The 21,359-nt window shown below is 35.8% G+C and overlaps 1 pseudogene; it reads right to left on the bottom strand.

Annotated features, from left to right (window-relative positions):
- Positions 1-284: 284 nt before the first annotated feature.
- Positions 285-20,288, bottom strand: LOC131146937 (UMP-CMP kinase-like; annotated as a pseudogene).
- Between the last annotated feature and the right edge of the window lie 1,071 nt (positions 20,289-21,359).

Genomic DNA, 21,359 nt, shown 5'->3' with positions numbered 1-21,359 from the left:
ATGAAGACTTAACTGATTAGCTGTTATAGTTATTTTCAGTTACATTGTTATGGTCTTCTAAGTAGTTTATAGATTACAAGACTTCTCTGTATTTGATACACTTTGGAGAGTTGAATTCTCTGTTCTTCATTTTCAGTATATACATTCTCTGTTTCAAATCTGATCAATCAGATTCTTTCAGTTTCTTTTCTATTCTGTTTCATTGAGTTCTTAACAATACATACATACATACATACATACATACATACATATATATATATATATAAAAGGTTGCAACCGCACTATATAGCAATTTCTGATCACAGGAAAATTTAAAATAAAAATAAAAAGGTTGAACAAAGCACCTGACCTGAAGCAGAACACTACTTTTATTACAGCTTAAAGCTATATATATATACATAAAACGTGTAAAGTAAAGAAGTCAGAGAAAATTAGAAGGAATATATTACCCTTTAAGCCGCCAAAGTTGCCTGCATTATTGGATTCCCGTACTCCACAAAATTAAAAAGCTATAAACCTACCCGTTTCTGCAGGATCAAGGCAGGGGGACAGGGGACTCTAAACCAAAACCAGGGTCTCCCTTTGCTTTGCCCTCTCCTTCAGTATATTTAATTTCCTCTTCACTGAATCACCTGCAGCAAAATAAAGTCTATATAGTGATTGTAGTCGTAATTTGTTAACAAATGTCCAGCTCTTCCACCAACAAAAGGTAATTTACACCATGAGGTCCAGGGTTGATTTGTGATTTACTCAAAAGTTCAGAGTTTCAATTTAGCTTACATGAGTTTCTTGAACAGGAAATTGAACTATTATGAATATGAAACTTCAAGGATCAAATTGTCACAATAAATTTGAGTGAAGATAAATTTAGTGAAACTTCAGTGGACTTGTGATATAATTTACCTACCAACAAATAAATAAATAAAACATTCTGTTACTATTTGAATGCTGTCAAGCCCATTTGGACTTTGGATTAAAAGACTATTTCAGCAGCAAAAGAATGGAACTGTTGTGTTATATAACCCAGCCACTATCCAACGGAATAGAGTCAATAGACCATTTGGGCTTGGGATAAAACACGCACGCTCACTTACGTGTCATAAGCTACTTTTTGCTATTCAAAAATAGGTGTATGTCTGTATATACCAAATACAATTCCTAAAGGAGAAATTTAATGCACATCATCAGCACATGAGATTGTCCTAAAGCATATTAAGGATGCAGGATCCATGCAGTCAACCCCAAATAGTTGGAAAGGCTTTGTTGAGTTAAGTAATGGTTTAGGGTCTCGATACTCCTACATATCATTATAGCAATAGGAATAGAAGTATCAGTTGCAGTGGTCACTAGTGATTGTACTACTACGCAACAGCCACTACAGCTGCCATGACTTTGTTTCAATAATTTTTTTTTCCTATTTTGATCCCCATTCTCTCAATCTTTTCTTAGGCAAATCAATCCCAAATTACCATGATGAGAACAAGTCACAAGAGGGGGCGAAGATTATAATGAGGATGATAATAATACAGAATTATTTAATTTTTTTCAATATTCATAAGAGACGCATTCATTATAGATACAAATATGAACAATTTTCTGTTTTTAAAAAGTTAGATATTTTGATAATGGGCAAAAGACGCTCACCTCCCCTAAAGTTTGGCAAAAAGACAGAGACCCCCCCTAAGATTTCAAAAATCTCAAGGACCTCCCCTGAGGTTTGTCAAAAATGACACAAACCTCCCTTGAGGTTGCAAAAATACCACAAACCTCCCCTGAGGTTTGCCAAAAAGACATAAACCTCCCCTCAAAAAATTTCTCCTTTTGCAAAATACAAGAGGAGGTTTGCATCTTTTTGACAAACTTCAGGGGAGATCCTTGAGATTTTTGAAACCTCAGGAGAGATTCCTAAAATTTTTGAAACCTCAAAGGTTATTGTCTTTTTGTCAAACCTAAGGGTAGTTTAGTGTCTTTTGCCCTTTGATAATATTAATAACTTATCATTTCTTTCTGTATTGTTTCTTCAACATTCTTTTCTTTTCTAGTTATTGTTTTTTTCTACTTAATAATTTTTCTAGTGATCAATTTATGTTTGTGTTTAGCTAATAAAATAGTGGAACCCATTTATTTTATGTTTTCTATACTTAGTAGATTAATGGAGTATATCATACAAGCTTATGTATTTTGCTACATTAGTCTATTTATCATATATAGTTTTTTGTCCATAGCATTTTAAAATCAATGTAAATCTTTACTAAACAATGCTTGAAAGAAATTATAAGATTTAAAATACATTAAAAATATTTTTTAAGAAGGCTTAAGGCTTAAAACATGCAAATATTCCAATACAGATAAGGTTATGTATGCCTTAAAAAAAATTCAGTGTCTTATGCCCACTTCCTGTTACATCTACTACTCCCACTTTCCACAACAATTATTGACATTACATACGCTATCTATTACTGTTATTAAAGCCATGGCAATCCGTTGAATGGAGCATAGGCAAAAGCAAGACTCCAAGTCTACAGCAGAGGAGAACAACAAAATATAAATTTAAAAAAAATGGGTTTAAAAATTAAAGAGCCCAAAATTTGATATAGCATATAAAACTTAGCAATCAGAAGAGTCCCATATATTTCCAGCCTGGAGTCCCTACTTTGATTGCACAAAAGGAGCAAGAGATCATGAAAAGATTTTCTATATAAATGCTGCATGGAGACTCAATTAAACAAGGTCTTTCAGTGTCGTGTGGGGAATTATTTCTATACCAATATAACAACAGTTAATGGTCACATGTTTTCATACAGAGTCCAAGAGGCATTTGACAAGGGACCAGCTACTTCCTTTAGGCTGCTTATTCAGCATACATCTTTTAGGCATAGAATTAGGAAAATATGATTGTATGAGACTTTTGTTGTGTTGTGTAGTTCCCTGTTATGATTGTTGGGGTTTTTATGTAATTATTCTGTTCTCTGTTTTGGTTAGTTGTAGGTATAGATACTTGGGGTTTGTGTTGTATAGGACAGTGATCATTTTGAAACCCAACTTCAGTTCAGTTTCCAATTTTCATTTTTGGTTAGTTGTAGGTATAAAATACTTGGTTAGTGATTGGGATCGGACTTGTGCATGACTACAAGTCCTATGAAGCATTCAAAGCTCAAAAATCACATGAAAAGCCCCAGAAATGAAGCAATGTTCACCTTCAACTTCCCCAGAAATTGAAGTCATGCCACTCAGTTTTCCAACAGCCCTTTCTGGAAGATTTTCACGACATCAGTCACCATTGAAAATAGAAACCACTGAAAGGCCCACCTGTAAATTTCATCGCCGTCTGACCACCAGTGAAACCCAACACACCAGCCAAATATTCCCAGCTAGCCCCCTTTCAAAACCCTAAACTTTCATGGCTTTTCTTAACACACTGCCACCATAACTGTAATCAAAGACCATCACTGGCAGCCCACACACCGGCGGGGCACATGGTACAGAATCAAAACCTTTGGTAACCTCCAGGTTCACAAGAAATTGATCCCAGCTGCATTTTTTTTTTTTTTTTGCCCAATATTTTGAAGCTGAATTGAGGAATTAAAATGATAGTGCATGTTACATGTTTTGAGAAATTGCATGACTGCTGAAAGCTTCAGACTCATTGCAACTTTGCTTAGAGTCTTTGGTGAGGTAACCAAAATTCTCTCATTTATCTTGATTAATCTTTACATGATAGGAAATTTAGTAATTTGCATAATTCCAGTTTCTTGCTACCATTTAAAAATAAATAAATAAATAAATAATTTGCCCTTTTTCATATATGTTCCTGTGGTTCATTCATTGCTTGAATCCTTGTTTATATCCATGGCCTTGTTGTCATACAGTGTTGGAGCATGCCAATTCATGTGCATTATGTCCAATAGCTTAATGTGAGCATTGTAATCATTTTAGGATTCATATCACTTGTAGTTAAGTTTAGTCTTCCTCGGCATTGTTGTACCATACTGCATTATCCATGGCCACCAACAAAATCACTAAAACCATCCCCTCCGAATTTGCATTAATTGACACACAATCTTTGTCTATCCTGTTAGGCGCCATTTAGATAATCCAAAAATTTGAGCATCTCACCAAATAATTTCCACAAGTCATGTAGTTGTTTGGTAAATGCCCTACAGTAGATAGCCTAGAACAATCAGTTAGGCCCCAAATGAGTCCCCATATTCAGTAGGGTCAGTTCAAGGCATTCTTCCCACTCCAGGAGCTCTTATAGCACCCAACAAGATTACTCAAACCCCAAGACAACCTAGCAGGCCACTTCAGCATGAGTTTGACAACATAGGGTACCAAGCTAACCCTAGGCATACACGACATTCCCCAAGGCATGACCAAGAGGACTATGGAAATATCGCTATGAGGGTCAAGGTAGATGAGCATACCTATGATGGGAAATTAGATCCAAATTCCTTCTTAACTTGGGTGAATAATGGAGAATTATTTTGAGTGGTACTGAATTTGAAGTGAGGATGAAGTTCAGTTTGGCAAGATGAAAATTGTAGAACCTGCCAAGAAGTACCAGCGAACTATTCAACAAACCCTCAAGCGGTTAGATGAACCTCCCAATACAAAAAGGAAGTTATGAGGCAACAGTGAAAAAAATTACTTCCATCCTTCCTATAAGAACCAACTGCTTAATGACCCCTTGAACCATCGACAAGACACCACTGTAGCAAGTTATGTTGGGCAATTTGAGCAGCTGTTACTAAGGAGTGGTATTGTTAAGGTCACACATCACACGTTCACCACATTCATGAATGGTCTTAAAAAGGCTGCTAGGAGAGAGGCAGCTTATCAAAAAGCTATTGCCATTGAAAAGTACTTCAAGATCCCTAGTAGGTCATCATCTCAGGCGAGTGAGTCACATCAATCCATATCCTTTTCCTCAATCGTCTATCATTCCTCAGCCTACTACCTCTAAAGAGAATACTGGGAGACAGCCCATTATGTTACCTTTTCTAATGAGCCTAGTATTCCTCAAGCTAATAGCTCATCTGTGCAGTGCCATTGTTGTCACGCTAGAGGTCACATAGCTAGTCATCCCCAATGAGCCTTCACTTTGGAGAATAAGACTAATGGTATGATCAACTGTGAGGATCAAGTTGCAGAGGTTGTTGAGTACTAAAGAGACGAGGGTGAGCTTGTTGATAATTTTGACAAGGATGATAACCGTGTTATCTTCACAACTGAGCAAGCTGATTATTTTCACACTTTCAACAGATGTGGGAATAGGACATGTAAGATGGTTATTGATCGGGCAGTAGCACAGTTCTAGAATCTTAATCACAATTAGTTTCATACAATTTATATCAATTCCACGCCAAATCAAGTCAAGTCTTACTAGAGAATCAAAAAAAAAAAACATCCAAATTGTTGCTGAATCTATCGACTCACCCCTTGAATCGAACAAATCATACTGAATCCATCAAAATTCACATAATTCTAAATCTATCATGTCATATAAGACCTAGCTTGTTATATTTTTTTTATTGGTTTTTTATTTTACATGATTACCTTCCATTCCTTGTCTACGTCTTTTTTGTGCTGAAAATGTGGATAAAAGAAAAATTTAGGTCTTATGTAGTCTTCACAAAATCATTTTTCGCTCTGAGGAGTAAAACATTCTACCACTGAGAAGAAGGGCAGGACACTTCGGCTAAGGTGGTGGAACTTACATTTCATTGTGTTGCTGCAATCAGAGGTTAGTCATTTTTAGTACTTTGCTCAATTATTTCTCCATTTTGTTTAAGTTAATTATTTTTCTTTTTCTTTTTAATTAGAAAAATGATATGCATGAAATATATATATTATTGTTGATTAAAACCAATAGTTAAATTTTTCATTATCTTTTCTCAATTCCTTCCCTTAAACAACATAAAGGTCATTTTTAGTTAATTTTTCTTCATGCCTTCCCTTACTTTTAATTGTTTAGGGGAAGGACACACATGAAATATAATTTTTTTTTATTGCAAAAATTTAAATGTATATTAATAGGTTATCTGTTGATTGTAAATGGTCAAAATTTAAATGCATTTGCCTATTTTGTTGTATATTAGTATATGAATGTCAGTTGGAACCGATTTTGGAAATTTGTGACAAATATTAAAATCCAATTTGATTCTAGATTCCTAAAATTGGGCTATGATTCACAATTTAAATTTTGATTTGACACTTATCAATAGTAGCATGAGCATGATATCCAAATCTGCTGCAGGTAGATTGAACCTTAAAGAACAGAGACACCATATTTACCTAGAACTTGGTGTGTTTCTGGTCACGATACAAGTACAGGAATGAGGGATATGCTACTTAAAGAGGTACTTAGTCTTTGGGGAGTAGGCTTAGTTGAGACGCCTTTTTTTGGGTTGTGGTGTACTTGAACCACTTATTTGGGTTGATTACTGGGTTTATTATGTCGGATTGTGATAAGTTTTGAATTGTTTACTTAGGATAGAATATAGAAGTCATGACTATTTTAGCAACAATATCAATAAACTCAAATATACGTGTATGTGTGTGTGTGTGTGTTTGAACTTTTAGTTTACTAATTTACACACAAGTTGCAAGCATTCATTAAAAGTAGTACATATTATTAATTTGTTCATTTATTCACATGCAATGTGTCACAATCCACAATCGGCATGCACTATGGAGACCTTGATCACACAAGGACAGAATGGGCTTCAACCTTACGAGGCACCTTTAGGCTTAGTAGGTCAAAGCAAATAATATATTGCCGGAGTTTGGTTGAGACTGTTAGATTTGGTGTCAAAACCACCATGGGGGTGGTGGCATGTGGGTAAGTCTAGCACAAAGTTGTAACCCACTCTAATGAGGGATCTTGTCAGGATCTCATATCAGATGTGTACTAGGAAATCTTTGCTATACAAGGATGAAGTAGGCTGCAGCCTTTTGAGTCAGTAAGGCCCAAGGCTGGGACTGTAACACAATACACGTATTTTTCTTACTAGTATAGTTTTAAATAAAAAAGTAACGCACAAAAATGTGCAATGACGAAAAACAAAAATTGCAAGAGTGAGCTAGGATCCTTTTACAATTGCCCCAATTAAATGAATTAATGATCTATGAACCAGTTTTGACAGCATCCCAGAGGTAAAATACATAAGGTTCCGGTGATCTTTGAAAAAAAAAACTGCACTGCAATCCATGACAGTTAGTTGGAACAGAGTTCATATTGATTACTGGGCAGAAATGCCTTCCGACTCAAAACACAAATAAGAGGAAAATTGGGTGCATCATTTATCCTTGGAGAACTTTTTCCTATTTGAACAAAAAAAAAAAAAAAAATCATTGAGGCTTGGAGGTACTTAGTACTTACTGCATAGGCAGGGAAGGCTCTCTGGGCATTTTGTACTTTTTCTTTTTTGGTGTGATCGTCTCGTCTACTTGGTTTGGACAAAAAGCTAGAAGTTCTATGGGAAGACATGACTTCCCGTCTCCCTTCATTTCAATACACAATGGCTTACAATGGCCCCAATAGAGGCGGATTACCCCTCCCTCTTCCAAACAAACTCCAAGGGAATTGAACCAAGGTTTCATGAGTCAAGCTTATTCAGGGCATTATGTTTGTATGTGACCACTTGTCTTGTGTTCATGGGATGGGTAATCATCAAGTAAATAATTGTGTAGGTTTCATTCTTCAAGTAGGATAATGCCTTAGTCAAAAACAGGAGTATGACTCCTATGTCAGTTTTATGTTTCCTAGTGCTGGAGCCCGAACATTGTAGAAAGCTCTTTAAAGGGGAGGATGAGCATTCATCAGTTATTATAAAACTAACTAACTATTATAAAAGTGTTTAGCCTAGTTGCCTCCCTCACAAGCACGTGTTGCCTATGGAGGTGTGAATAATAAATTGCATTCCTTTATAGTTTCGTGTGACTCTCATTTGCTTTCATGTTTGCTTTCTGCTTCCACTTCATTTGCGTTTGATGGTTGTGTATTTGTTCATGAGGTGAAATCGCAGTATTCTTTAACTAGTTAAGCTAGTCTACAATAACTTGTGCCGCATGGCCCTTCACAAGGTAAGAAGTGTTGGGAACATGACACCTGGCCTTCCCACGACAGGGAGGGGGTGGATTTGAGGCAATGAACCATCTGCGCCAAGGCCTAGTCCCTTCTAATCTCTTGTTCGTATGCTAGTTCTCCCAGCTTCACCTTGGGGCACTGCATAGGATAGTACCCCAGCTTCACTTGGGTGCTGCTGCTGGTATTTTAAAGGAAATAAGGAATGTCTAACCAATATGCATTGAACATGGAAATCTTTTTACTCATTTCATCCTCTTTCTTATATTGATTTTCTAGTCTAAACAAATTTCTTCTTTTACTATAACAAAAAATGTCTCTTAAGCACTATAACAGGTAGAAATCTAGCATGCAGCAAAAACCTCCCTGAATTGGTTTGCTTATTAAGTTGTCAATGCTAAAAAATAGTCACGTGATCTTGGATCATCTGATTAGCAACCTTCTAGTACTTTTCCACAATTCCCATTAATTTACCATGCATATCTCACATGGTAATTATCAAATCCCCATTTTTTTAGGGCAGCCCATGTGAATATGCAAATTTTTAGATAACTACCCTAGTTATCCAAAAAGCATAAATTATTAGGAATTGGGCCAACAATATATGTCAAACTATCCAACAGTCCCCTTCATTTGCAATTAAATCTCACACGCAGAAAGTTGAACAACCTAAAGATGAACAGTGCACAAATACAAATAAAACAAAGTGCACAGAGAAGTAAGCACTATAACAACCATAATGGGGGAACAAACACAGATCACAAGAATTGAATCCAGGGCCACCTGGAACCAAAAACTCTAATCCATGTTCAAAAATCAACGAGTTCCCAAAAGAATAAGGGGTTTAAGGAATTTGCTCAACAATGCATATAAAAGCTGTAAAGCTATCCACTTATAATAGTCTTACTACTCAGATTTTGATCTTTGCCTTTCAAGATTATATGAGAAATCATATAATAGATTTACTAAGAAATCTGGATCATATCAAAAGATAAATCCACTAAGAAACATGTCAATGTAGCCCTATAGGACATGTCACACACAATGAAAAGATAAATGCAGCCGAATAGGTAACAAACAGAGATTACTAAGATATATATACCCTTTCCATATATGTGTCATTATTCTAGTTACTTGCAACAGGCCACACTCGATGTTTGCGCAACAAATTCAATAGTTTATTTGAGAAAAAGTTTAGCTTGAACCACAATTTTTAAGGAAAGCAACTATCCAAGGAGACTATTTCTGCTCTTTAAATTTTAAATTTTTGGAATCTCAAAGTTTTATGGTGTGTGTGTGTGTGTGTGTGTCAGAGAGAGAGAGAGAGGCCTGGTCCGCCTGGATCAAGAAAATTAGTCTGTACAGAAATTTGAGAGAGTTTAAAGATATTTGACTTATTTGAGAAAGAGTTTTAACAAATGTAGGGTTGTGCCTTTGGCATATTTATTATATTGTCCCATTTAAGAATTTGCCCAGTTGTTTGGAATGTTTATTTGAAATTTTTTAAGAATAAAAGTAATAAATCTCACTTATGTTGATAAATGGGAAGGAATGTTTCCTTTATCAAAGTTGTTGCCCTTGTTGCTGTTTTTTTGTGACAAGAAACTACTTTTTTGGGTAACGGCAAAAGAATTAAAATGAAATTATCAGCAATAAAGCAAACAGAAGTCATACCTTGTATGCAGCAAACACTGGACGAACTTGTTCAAATATTTCATGTACTGTTCCTACCGCATTTATCTGTGTGCAAAGGTTACATTAGCACAGTCAGCATGTAAGTCCTTAAAATGTAACTCTTTGTATAGCCAAGTTTAGAATGAAATAAAAAAGCAAGATTGAAAAAAAAAATGAATACATGAAAAAATAAATAAACAAATAAAGCCAATGAAAATAAAGGCACAAAAAAAATTATTCAATCTCACAATGTACTGAGCAATGACATTCCAAAACAAACACAAGGAGCAGCAGAGGATCAATCACAAATAATTTTAATGTGAAATTAATTTTAACAATGAATTGTTAACCGAGGGAAAGAATTAAAACTGTACTGTACCTTCCTTATTGGTAAGAATAACTTTCAAAGGTTGAGTACTGAATGAATACTCTGTACAGTTTCCCTTTCTCTGCGTAGTGGTTTATAACAGGAAGATTTAGTGCTGTAAATACTTTAAGGTGCTTCTTAACTGTATCAATGTTATCATCAACTCGTCCCTGAATCATAATAACACATTTAGTGAAAAGAAGGAAAGAAAAGAGCAAGCTTCCGAAATATATTAAATTCGTGGAACCTGGTATGGCTAAGCACTCGTTTCACCATCTCCTCTTCAGGGCAATCAAAGAAAAGCACGATGTTTGGTTCCACTCCAATCTGCATCCAGATCCAACTAATAGTCATGATTCACACCCACAGTAAAGAACAGCTTTCGGTAGCAGATAGTTTGGTTGAATAAAGGAGTCTTGCAGCTGTGAATAACATGCATCATCCTATAGAGATTCTTCAAATTTTATTCACTACATCCATTTTCCTTCAATTTAAGTATATCATCTCTACTCTGCTAGAAAGAATCAGGAAGATTTTAGTGATTTCAAAATTGATAGAGCAATGTTGCTCCTTCAAATACATTTGAAAACATAATGAATAGAGTGACAAACATAATTTTCACCAACATTGTAGTGAGGAGAGAGGAACTCACAATTTGTTCAAATGCCATGTGGTTCTCCTCACTTTGTGGGAAACCATCAATTAAGAATTTAAAATTTTCACTCGACTCCATTGCGTTCTGGATCAGTTTCACAGTCACTTTCAAAGGAACAATTTTTCCTTCCTTAATTATTCCAAGAATCATGGCCCTAGAATAAAACTTTTACCATCATCAAAAAGCCCCACACTATCAAGCAGCATGCTAAGTATCTCAATTGAGAAAATATAGCATAATTAGTTCATTACCCTCTGGAATGAGATAGCTTCTTGTGGAAATAATTCTCATCAATCGTAACATAGGTACAAGTCTGTATAAATAGATGTACAGCAGAAGAATGGAAGGAAAGAACCAAAGATGCTAACTTCTAAGGAAACTAAATATTCTAGGATATTCACACATTTACAGTCGAGATTCTCTTAGAAAAATAGGAAAGTTGACAAAACAGATTTGAAACTTTCCAACACTCCCCCTCAAGCTGGCTTGAAGATATCTCCCATGGCCAGCTTGCTAATGAAGTTTTCAAACTGTTTGTTCAGCAGTCCCTTTGTCAGTATGTCTGCTACTTACTCAGTTGTCGAGATATATGGCAGACAGATTACTCCCTCATCTATTTTCTCCTTGATAAAATGCTTGTCTACCTCCACATGTTTAGTTCTATCATGAAGAACTGGATTGTGAGCGATAGTTATTGCAGCTTTATTGTCACAATACAGTTTCATTGGTAGTGAATTAGTAACATTTAATTCTTCCAGCAACCCTTTGATCCATAGTGCTTCACAAATTCCAAGAGCAATAGTCCTAAATTCTGCCTCTGCACTACTCCTTGCCACCACATTTTGTTTCTTGCTGCGCCATGTTACTAGGTTTCTTCCAACAACAGTGCAATAACCAGAACTTGACCTTCTATTAGTGATACTTCCAGCCCAATCTGCATCAATGTATACTTCAACCTGTAAATTCCCATGTCCTCCAAATAATAAACCTTTACCTGGAGTCCCTTTTAGGTACCTTAGAATCCTTTACCTGGAGTCCCTTTTAAGTGCCTTAGAATCCTGTACACAGCATCAAAATGCTCAGGTCCTAGTGAGTGCATAAATTGACATAACACGCTTGTTGCAAAGGCTATGTCAGGACAAGTATGAGAGAGATAAAGGAGTTTCCCTACCAATCTTTGGTATTGCTCTCTGTTGATCACTTCTTCAGCCTTAGCTGGTTGGAGTTTTATGTTTGGCTATATAGGTGTTTCTGCTACTTTACACCCTAGCAGACCTATTTCTCCAAGTAGATCAAGCACATACTTGTATTGGGAAACAAAAGTTCCTTTCTTTGACCTTGCAAATTCTATACCAAGAAAATACTTCAAGTTGCCTAAGTCTTTGATCTCAAATTCCTGAGCAAGGATCTTCTTTAACCTCTCTAACTCATTGCTATCATCACTACATAAACAATAAGGATAGCCATTTTACCTTCACTTGTGTGTCTATAGAACATAGTATGATCGGCTTGACCTTGGTTGTAGCCATGACTCTTTATTACCTTCCCAAAGCGTTCAAACCAAGCTATAGGAGATTGTTTGAGACCATACAATGATTTCCTCAATATGCACACCTTGCCTTTGCCACTTTTCCCTTCAAATCCTAGCGGTAGATCCATAAAGACTTCCTCCTCTAAGTCTCCATTTAAGAAGGCATTCTTTACATCTACTTGATATAAGGGCCAGCTAGAGTGAGCTGCTAGAGAGAGCAACACACGGATTGAGTTCATCTTGGCTACAAGAGCAAATGTTTCCTGGTAGTCAATTCCATATGTTTAAGTGAACCCCTTCACCACAAGTCTTTCTTTGTAACTTTCTATACTCCCATCAGCCTTGAATTTTACTGTAAATACCCATTTGCGGCCAACAGTCTTCTTCCTCTCCAGTAGGTCACCAATTTCCCAAGTGTCGTTAGCAATTAGTGCATTCATCTCTTCTTGAACAGCCAATCTCCATTCCAGGTGATCTAGTGCTTCCTGAATGATTCTTGGAATAAACAGATGAGCAACATTTGAAGTAAAGGCCTTATAAGAATCGAAGAGAAAATAGGATAGATGGTTGGAAATAGGATGTGTGGTACAGGTTTCTAACTCCTTTCTTAAGGGCAATGGGCAAGTCAAGATCAAAAGAACTATCAAAACAAGGATCTGGAGAAGAAAAAGTACCTGGAGTATGTGAAGGAGGACCAACTTGTGTGGGGGATGATGATTGACCTTGCTCTGGATTTGAAGAAAGAGCTCTATTATTCTGATGATTTCTTCTTCTAGTATAAACACGAAGCTCAGATGAGGGAATATTTGATAGTATTCTCCCCCTATTTGTGAATCAAGTATGCCTTGTATAGGTAGACTAGGATTTCCATTATTTTCGCCGGTTAAAGTATCGGTTTCTTGACCCTTTAAAGAATGGATGTCAATGTCAAGGAAAACATTTGAAAGAGGCTTGAGGTTTGCCAGAACTCATCTTCAGTTTCCTTTTTCTTCCCTTGAAGATAGTCATGGCCAAAAAAGGGTTGGTTTTCAATAAAAACAACATTCATACTGATATGAATTTTCCTGGTCTGACGGTTAAAACATTTGTACCCTTTTTTATTAGGAGCATATCCAAGAAAAACACATTTTTTTGCCCTAGGATCAAGCTTGGATTGAAGATTGGTAGGTATACGAACAAATATAGTGCAGCCAAACACTTTTAGTGGTAGGTCTGATGTTATCCAACATGTAGGAAACAGTTTTTTTAGGCAATCTAAGAGAGTGATATATTTTAGCACTCAAGTAAGCATCCTATTAATGAGATAACATGCAGTTAAAATAGCATCACCCCATAGATATTTAGGAACTTGCATTGAAAACATTAGGGCCCGTGCAACCTCTAACAAATGGCGGTTTTTTCTCTCAATAATGCCATTTTGTTGTGGGGTGTCACGAGAAGTAGATTTATGTTGAATATCCTTTGTTGAAAGAAATGTTGCTAAACATTTGTTAAAATATTCAGTACCATTATCGGTTCTAAAGATACTGATTTTCGTTTGGAACCGGGTTTCAACCATATTATAAAAATCTTTAAAAAATTTCAACCTCAGATTTGTCACTCAATAAGTACACTCAACACAAACGTGTATGATCATCAATAAACGTAACAAACCATTTCTTATCAGAAGTAGTAGTGATTTCTGAGGGACCCCAAACATCACTATGAATTAAATAAAAAGGTCTGGAAGAATGATAAACTTTTGATTGATAGGTGCTTCCGTGACTTTTGGATATGTGGCAAACGTCACAATGAAGAGAATTGCAATCTAGTTTTTTAAATAAGCTAGGAAACAAAAGTCTTAAATAGAGAAAACTAGGATGTCCTAGTCTAAGATGCCAAAGCATTATTTGTTCACGTATAGAAACAAAACTAGTATTACTACTCAAACCCTGAGCTTGTTTATTGTTGAATAAAGTCTCATCGAAGTAGTAGAGTCCATCAATCATCCTAGCATTGCCAATCATCTTCCCCGAGAGTTGGTTCTGAAATTCACAATAGGAATCAAAGAAAATGACACAACAATTAGAATCCCATGAGAGTTTACTAACAGACAGCAGGTTACAAGCAGGTTTAGGGACGTGGAGGACAGATGTAAGGTACTGGTCATGTGATCAGATGCCTCAGAATAAATAATCCAGAGTGCAAGATTTAAGCAACAAGGGTACGCACTAGAGTTAACACCTGTTTGGACCAATGAACCAGTAGGACGACCAGAGGCGAAAGTAGATTTCAGCAGTCGAAGAAAATGATCCACCTGCTCAGCACTTAGGAAATTAGCTTCATTGGCTTTAGGGACTGCATGATTGCTGCCAGAGGGTCCAGATTTGTTGTTCTTCCAGTTTGCTGGCTTTCCATGGAGTTTCCAACAATTTTCTCGAGTGTGGCGTGGCTTATTGCAATAGTCACACCACACTCGAGGCTTACCTTTCAACCTCCTTCGATTAGAGTAAGGCCGCTGTGCAAAATTATTGGCAATAGCCAAATTTGTGTTACCAGCAGCATGAGGAGCAAGATTATTGGCAGCATCCCATATAGCATAAGATGGGTCTGTCTTCTCGGGCTCCTTAGCTTCACTAATCAAGTGCCCTATTTACCCTCTTCCACGAATATACATCCTGACAGATTGTGACCACCACAGGAAGTTGGCCTCATTCAATCATATATTGGTAATTTGGACAAAGTAAGGTTTAGAATGGGTAGGTTTAGTTTCAGGTTTGGTTTCGGGTTTAGCTTTGTTTGAAGTTTCAGCCATGGCTACAGCAACAGAAGAGATTAGGGTAGAGTTGAACAAGGAAGAAAACCCTATAGAGATTAGGGTCAGATTGGAGCCGCCAAGGGAAACTAGGGTTTACACAAGGCCAAAAGCCAGACCTAGCTCTGATACCATCTAGAATGAGATAGCTTCTTGTAGAAATAATTCTCATTAATCGTAACATAGGTACAGGTCTGTATAAATAAATGCACAGTAGAAGAATAGAACCCAAGATGCTAACTTCTAAGGAAACTAAATATTCTGGGATATTCACACATTTACAGTCGAGATTCTCTTAGAAAAATAAGAAAGTTAACTAAATAGATTTGAAACTTTCCAACATACCCATTTTCACTATCAGATGATATTTCCTTCTACAATAGATCTCCAGCACTGAGGTGTGTGAATCCAAATTTTTCAACAATCTTTGCACATTGTGTGCCTTTGCCACTACCAGGGCCACCTAAAATCATGGAACAAGATAAATTGAATAAATTGGCGCAAGCATCAGTATTTTTCACAAAATAAGTAATTTTACAAGCAATACCAATGTAAATGCAGCTCCAAACAACATTGGTCATGCCTAGTGTACCCTTAACAAGCTTTATGGCACTATCTGCACCTTATGTCAGAAGATTGTAGGACTGTAGGCCATTCAAGTGAAACTAGCATAGATAAATTCCCTAAATTTGTGTTTGGGATGTTGGATTTATCCAAACTCCAAGTTCCCAAAAACAATGTAAGATCATAAACAAAAATTTGCAAAAAATGCTACCATGGGAAAAATAAAATTTTAAACAGAGATAATTGACATGGTTTTGACTATTGACTAGCAGAGAGAAAATACAAACACAAAATGTTAATTCATTCACTTGCAATAACCAAAATGTATTACCTAAGACGAAAGTAATGAATGGGGTTTTCTCTTTAGGGGAGATTCCACCTTTTGCCTACATCCAAATATGGAAAGAACAAGATACACATAATTCATCTAACATCTTACAAAAACAAGTCAAATAATTCAGAAGATATCATATGCACCTTTTCTAGTTCAATGTGTGCAAAAATGAAATGCCAATATAGCATTGCTCCACGCTGAGGCCAAACTAGCATATTACATTGACGTACATTAATGGAATTGATGAATCATGTAATATGATACATGCAGAACAAAATGTTCAGGAATTCATGAGTATGGAATTTAGCAAAGGACCCCTACAATGCGTGTCAACCTGATACAAACATTTTCTTATTTCCAAGTTTTGGATACACTATCCTAACAAACAGGTAAGCTGCACTGTAACGACCCGGCCCTTTACACGGACTCAGGTGTCATTCACATACATCAAATACCTATACCTGTTCAAGATATGGAAACAACCCTCCCTAAACAGGGACATACAGGTGTAGAACATACATAATCATGATGTAAATGTCGCGAAAAAACATAAACATCCATTGGGATTACTACTAGCCTTATACCAGAGTTCACTAATACATCCATAATTTACATACATTCGGACTTAGAGTAATCGTCATATTACAACCCTCCAAAAAGGACTTTCATCAAGTTTAGTACAAAAATTTAGATGCTTACGTAAGCTAACCAAAATAAACTCCCTAGTCCTTTTATCTACTAGGACCGACGCACGGATGGACCTGAAAACAAAGGTTGTAAGATAGGGTGAGACACCTCTCAGTAAGGAAGAAGGAGTTACAACAGTGTGTGACTGCATACATGCATATTTTCATTCAACATCTGGAATATAAATCAAATATTTTCAATACAGTAATGCATCAGGTATATCATTATTCATATTACAAAATTCCCACATCTGTCTTTCGACTATTTAATGATTTATCAGATGACCAACAGCAAAATATCCCTATAACCAGTTTTACCCCGTGGCTCGGGTTGTGCACTGGTACTCGTCCAATGCCCTGTTCGTGCAGACACTGCCGAGTACCTACATACGATCCGACTGCCTCCATTGGCCCAATATCAGCCAATGGTTTCACCCTGCTAGCCGACCATCTTGGTACCCACATCGTTTAGTACGTGTGGTTGCACGTGTACATCTAGCTACGATATCGTGCCGTATCATATAACAGTAGTTTATTTCAACTCTGCAAAGAAAGTATTTTTCAACCCTCCCGGGACTCTCAAGCTGTGGTTCCGTGTATCATAAATTCAATTTATACAAATATGATAAGATTTTGTTTCCCATAATCTATATCAATAGTATAGAAATAATTCCAGCGGGTTCAAACCGGCGTCTTTCCACCTGGTTTACCCCTCTTTGTTTACTGATGCGGCTCGGTTTATCACCAGCCTCTGTTTATCACATTGTCAGTATAACAAATTAGAATTTCATTCCCATATTCTATATCAGTAGTATAGAAAATACATTCATTTCCATTTCAACATATATCACACAAGTTTAATACAAAAACCCGCTAAATGATAGAAATTCAATATACATAGTTTAACTAAATAAATAAAGGAATCGAGTCTCTCCTACTATAGTATAAACACAAATAAAGATGTTTGTAAAATTTGGAGATCATACGTCGAAATCCTCGTTTTTACCAAAATCGTAAAATCGTCAAACCGGCATTTCTACTCGGTAGAATTTCACAAATAAGCAGTTAAATCATACATAATAACGTAAACTAGCTTTTTAGCGGTTTAGTTTTCCAAAATAACTGTTGTAATCAAATTCCCCTTACCTTATATTCAAAATGAAACTTCGTACGAAAACGGTCCAAAACGACAACTCAAGATCCCGAAAACCTAAAACCACAGAACATAACCTTACTATGTTTTCTACTGCTATCCAAATATCCAATCAAAATTAGGATCAGATTCCTACCTCGATTCTTGGGAAAACCCGAAACTCTCCGAAACGACGATCCGATCCACTAAAAGTGTAGAGTTTTCTCTTCTGATCCACGCAGTACCCTCCGTTTTTGGAAACGGATGACGAACGGCGAAGGATCTTAGAGAGAGAGAGAGAGAAAATGAGAGAGAGAGAGAGAGAGAGAATGAAAGAGAATAAGAGAATTTATAGAATAAATCCTTGTGAGAGAGAGAGAAAGAGAGAGAGAGAGAGAGAGAGAGAGAGAGAGAATGAGAGAATGAGAGAGGATAAGAGAATTTATAGAATAAATCTTTACTTAGCCCTTAAGTAATCTAAATAAATATCTCCTCCAAGATATTTATATATAAATATCTCAACATATCTTCTCCAAAATATCTTTTTTTTTTTTTTTTTTTGGGTCGGGTTACTACATGCACAAACCAAAGAGGGGGTAAAGCTGCTATGAGTATCAATAAACATGATCGTGGTTGACATACTTTAGGAGAAGTGGAATGCCAAACGAAATGTCAGTCCAAACTCCAAACCGTTAGACAGGGCATGATAACTAATGCTTTCATGACATTACACTGGAAGATCCGTGCTGCAGACCCAAGTATATGGGACGTAGTTGTATTGAGCTGATACAGAACTAACCATAATGTCATTGTTGACAGTGTTAAGCTAACTAGGTACACTTGCAAATGTGTGCAAGATTAAGAAACTTTTATTTTTAACATTTATTTGCATATTGCGAACTAACATTCAGAAATTTCATTAATTCAAACTTAATCAACTAACCAAGCAAATATTCAGAACCCCAATATAACTAAATGCCATATAAGCACAAGTATAGGAAGAGATCTTAATCACCAAACTTGAAGAAGAAGATGAACATACGGAGGAAGAAGATGGTGACTATGATGGCAACAGCGTATATTATATACCTGAGTCAGTATTTCTTTTGTGTATGATTTCCAAAACTTCAATCCATGTGTTGCCTGCATCAAATAGCAGAAAAACAAAGTTAAAAGTTGCCGCATGCGCATGTGCATGCGCATGCGCATGCACTCCGGTGGGGGTGGTTAAAAGAAATGCTAAAATTTAAGCAAGAATAAGAATGATATTAAACGATACTATTAGTGAAATATATGAACAATTAGAAACAGGTTGGGCCTAATATATATATGACCATGACTCCTAGTTCGCACCTGCAGGATGACACAAACACAAATCACAGAATCTAAAACACTATCCACATAAAATACTTGAACTAAGTACTGTGGAGTTATCCTTTTCCCATTTTACACAATTTCTTTTAACAGGAATCCAAAAGTTACAATTAAGGATGCAAAGCATCCCCTCCACAAGCTCAAATAGGATTCTTAATGTTTAAGGGTCACATAGAAAATATTGGATGACCCTTTCAGTTCTCAATTTTTTCATTCTTCTCAGTTCTCAATGATCTTTGAAGCCCATTGCGTGCATTATTTTTATGATGAAGTGATTTAACGTTGCAGCAACCAAAAATGATTTTTTTTTTTTTTTTTTAAATTGCCTCGCTTCATTTAATCAACCATCCATTGTTCTAAGTTTCTAACACGTTTGTCATTCTTAGATGTCATAACTTCCTTTTTCTTGGTAATTAGATTTTGTAACTTCTTTAGTTGTTAGGAAAATGTAGCGTGATGAAATACTATTAAAATTCTAACCCTTGGTTCGTCAATCCATCAATGAACCGAGATACCTGTCAACCGTCGCACACGTCAATATTAAGTAGACATTGATTTCATTTGCTTTGCGTTTTCTGACTTTTCATGCGGACCAAACAGAAACTGTGAGAGGTTTTTCTTAACCACATTTTAATCTAGGAAAACAACCTTGAAAATGTCGCCACTGATCTGAATCCTGAGAGCTTAACCAGAGTGATATATCAAAAAAAGCTAAAACATAGTTGAATTTATATAATCATACAGCGATAAGCAAATTTGCTCAGAAACAAAACCTGAATCAGACACAATCCCAAGCCGAATCTCAAAACAATGCAACAACAACTCAGGGATTCATGAGAGCGTATCAATACCTCGGCTAGAACAGGTGATTTTGATGATGAAATCAATGTAGAAAGAAATATGACACGCCTCCACATCTCTCTCTCTCTCTCTCTCTCTCTGAATGTACTCGGCTTGTTTTGCTTCTCAGAGACTTTTCGTCGAACACATTCCGTGATATAATGGGAGGGGCTTTGAGCACATCCTGCGCTTGCAGCGGAAATGTGAAAACTCTCTCTCTCTCTTTCTCCAGTGAATCCCAGCTCCCAAATCCCAATGCAGGATCTGTTTGATTTTGACTACGACATTTATTTTGATTTTTAAGCTTCAACTGTCCGTATTAAATTGAAGTTATAAATTTACTTTGTTATTTTCTTATTCTTATAAATCTTACAACACGTATTAAATAAAAATGTTCATATTAAGAAAACATCACACTCTCGAGAATATTATTTTATGAGAATATTATCAGCGAACCAAATGGTCCATTAGAACATTAATCTTAGAGTGGTAGCCACAATATGCAATTTTCAATATCTTTTCTATTTATTTTTGTTGTTTCTTTTGCTTTTTTATGATTATGCTTTGAATCAAGTTAGAATGTTTTACACTTAACTCATAATCTAACTCAAATGTTCAATTTGTATATAGTTACAAATCACAACTTTTTTCAAGTATGTTAAAATTATTTTTTATAAATAGTTTGACTAGAGTGTTGGAAATATAATAAAAGGAAAAATATTTACTAATAAAATTAATATTAAATAAAAAATACAAATACTTATTAGAAGCTAAGGCATGGAGAGACCATTGCCCTTAAAGCCAATTTTGTGCCTACGGAAAATATTTCTCAATGCATAGGGTCATTGTGCATATGATCTCGAGGTTTACTTAGTTGGCTCGATTTTGTGTGCTCTCATAAATACCATATCGATAAGAGATGTAGTGTCATTTAGTTATCCAATAAAATATAAATCTCAAGAAATGATAGAAAATAAAGTTATTTCGAATAAGAAAAACGGCATCTTAAAATGAAGCTAGATCATAGTGTATATAGGTAAAATTAAGTATAACTTCCAACATTATAAATACGAAACTATTAAAGTAGTAGTTAATATTCTAAAAACATTAAAACTAATTAGTATATTAAAGTTTAACATATATTTAACTAAAGTAAAATTGATGACTATTAAACAAATATTTTTTTAATTTGAAATATCTAACATTAATACGATAATACCAACAATCCTCCACATGGTTCAAATTTTTTTTAAAAAAAAAAAACAAAGAAATATAAAATAGAATAAAAAAATCAATGTTGTGATGTAATGCATTGGGTGACA

This window comes from Malania oleifera, chromosome 13, assembly GCF_029873635.1.
Source record: "Malania oleifera isolate guangnan ecotype guangnan chromosome 13, ASM2987363v1, whole genome shotgun sequence".
Taxonomy (NCBI): Eukaryota; Viridiplantae; Streptophyta; class Magnoliopsida; order Santalales; family Ximeniaceae; genus Malania; species Malania oleifera.
The sequence above is the reverse complement of the archived record's forward strand: the minus strand, read 5'-3'. Positions and strand labels throughout refer to the sequence as shown.